The sequence below is a fragment of the Helianthus annuus genome, chromosome 3 (assembly GCF_002127325.2).
Source record: "Helianthus annuus cultivar XRQ/B chromosome 3, HanXRQr2.0-SUNRISE, whole genome shotgun sequence".
NCBI classification, from domain to species: Eukaryota; Viridiplantae; Streptophyta; class Magnoliopsida; order Asterales; family Asteraceae; genus Helianthus; species Helianthus annuus.
In genome coordinates, this window is record NC_035435.2 from 64,652,910 (window position 1) to 64,655,768 (window position 2,859).

Sequence of the window (2,859 nt, forward strand, 5' to 3'; positions counted from 1 at the left end):
CCTTGAACCGCATGGACTTCCTCGTAGTGCCCTTCCAACATCCCTTGGCAATTTTCAGCCGCATGACCTATCTCATTACACAAAGCACGAACATCATATATTTGGTTAGTGGTTTGAACATTACCATCATCTATGGCGTGCACTTGCGGTCGGGTAGTGGTCGGTCGGGCTCTTCTTGAAGCTTGAGCTTTCCTCTTTGACGTAGTTGCCATGCTTTCCAAGAACTCCCAATCTTCATTCTCATAGTTTGTTCCAAAAGTCCCACCGGTGATAGACATCAAATCGTGTGCGTCTTCGGCACTCAACCCCTCATGAAAGGCATTCATTAACTCCCACAATTCGATTCCATGGTGAGGGCAATTCTTTATCATCATATTGAATCGTTCAAACGCTTCATGGAACATCTCACCATGTTGTTGTTGGAAGCTCCTCAACCCCTTTCTAGCATCATTAGTCTTTTGGGCGGTATAGAATTCGTCTAAGAAAGTTTGTTGCATTTCTCCCCAAGTGTAAATAGATGCCGAAGGCAAAGTGTAGAACCACTTCTTTGCCTTATCCTCCAAAGAAAACTGAAATAAGACCAACTTGACTTCATCGGCCGAAAAACCTTGACTCCCAAAAGTGTTGCAAATTGAGTCATAGGCCTCTAAATGGAAATACGGCTCCTCCGTTGCTAACCCTTTGTACTTCGGTAAACTTTGCAATGAGTTTGTTCTTACTTCAAAAGTTCTCCCTTGGTTGTTGTGAGGAATGACCACCGGTGAAGGGTTTTGAGTAATGATTGGCCTGAAATGTGCCTCTATTCCCCTTGCTTGTTCCCTAAGATGCCTTCTTGGAACACCTAATCGACCCCTTGGACGAATAGGACCCATTGGTCTTGGTATAGGCCCTTGTGGTGCAATTGGTTGTTGGGGCATCGGTGGGTATTGAATCGGCCTTTGAAATTGTGGTTGTACATGTTGTGGCCGAACTTGTTACAATGGAATAGGTTGTTGTATTGGTGGCCCTTGTGGTCTTGGCCGAATGTGTTGTGGTATAATTTGTTGTTGTGGCATTCCACCAACACTTGCCATCCCTTGAGATTGACTTTGCAAATACCCAAACTCCCCTTGATCACCATAACCTCCATAACCGTACCCATCATCTTCATAACCCTCATAATCTTCAAATCCCTCATCATAACCATCTCCTTGAATTCCTGAGGTCTGCCCAAATGGGATGGTCGAATACTGGAAGCCCGACTGTTGTTGTGGTCTAAAAGATGAAGTAGTATGCACGATAGTTGAATTGGGTGCAATTGTGAAGGTGGATGATGATTGACCCGTAGTTGGGGGAAAGAAGTGAGATAATGGTGGGATTGTGGTGGATGGATTGTAGGTGATGGTAGGCTCAGTTTGAGTGGTGAGTGGTTGGGTGACATTGGATGGTGTAAATTCAGCGGTGGTATTAGGTAATGTAGTGTTTGGTGATGGTTGGGTGGAAGTAGGTATAAAAGATGAGGATGATTGACTGGTTGTAGGTGGAATTTGAGAATCAGCCATTATGTTTCTCGGTGTGATGGGTGAAGTGGGTGAACCAATGATTTTGTTTTCTCGCACTAAAACTCGGTTTTGTCTTAGCGTTCTTTGAATTTCCGGATCAAACGATAGCGGTGATGACCTGTGAGAGCCTCTAGTATGCATACACCTGAAGTACCTGCACACTAAACACAACCAACGTAAACCCGAAAATAACAAACAAAACTATTAAACTAACACACGTTGCGCACTACTTCCCCGGCAACGGCGCCAAAATTTGACGTGATGTCGTGGGTCACGCAAATTTAATCCCCAAACAACTATAGATAGTGGTAGTAGGGTATCGAACTCAGGGAGTATGTGGAAGATGTGTTGAATGTATAGCTTTGTACTTAAACTAATTATTAGACTAAATTGCAGAAAATTAAAATTCAAGAGTTTGGATTGTTGTTTTAGAAAACTAAATTAAAAACTAATTCAAATCAAAGTTGGTTGTAAAACAAATTAGGAGAGAACAATGATCACCTTAGGTATCAGTTTCTTTAAACAATTGTGTGTAATTCACTAGAAAGAGTTACATAGACATAACTCGTGTATAGATGATTGAAGTGATAAAAGGGAACAAAGTACTCGGATTATATAAACGCGAGGTTGTTTCCCGATGACCAATTAATCAATAACCAACCCTAACCCTTCCCGTGATATCTCGATTGCCAACGGCACCAAGAACGTACGATTAAGACTAGAAATTGCAATATTGATTAACAACTACAAACAATCAAACATACACCATGACATTCAAGCAACGCAAGTTATCATTCTAGAAATTCAGAAATTAAACACACAAAAGTTCAAGAAACATTCACCTAAGATGATCACCGAAGAGTTTAGCCGGACATGGCTCGGTGAATCATCATCATAATCAAACTAGTGTTCATACGAATCGAAAATACAAACCGAATGATAAGAAATGTTCACAAACCAAGCAAGTAGCCAAAATTCGCCCCAATGTTCATCCACAACCGTCCAATGATGAGAGATAATGAAAAGACACCCCAAAACCAACTTAATAGTGGCAGTTACAAGTTTTTCTCGCAGACTCCACCGTAAATTACGGCACCACCGTAATTTACGGTGAACAACAAAGTGTTACGGTGGGAATAAACTGTGCTACGGTGGGAACCATTTGTTTTTCAGGTCCACCGTAAATTACGGTGGGACCGTAATTTACGGTGATGACCTGAATGTTCTTCTTTCTTTCATCTTTTGTTCCACTCTTGACCCGTTCATCACCAAAGCCTCCCAAGCTGCGTTTAATCCATCTTTTAGCTCCTAAACCGCA

The 2,859-nt window shown here is 41.9% G+C and overlaps 1 non-coding gene across 1 annotated transcript; it reads left to right on the forward strand.

The window, feature by feature from the left end:
- Positions 1–342: 342 nt before the first annotated feature.
- LOC118490892 lies at positions 343–448 on the forward strand. The gene has a single exon (XR_004890117.1). It is a non-coding gene; the product is annotated as a small nucleolar RNA R71 (small nucleolar RNA).
- Positions 449–2,859: the final 2,411 nt, after the last annotated feature.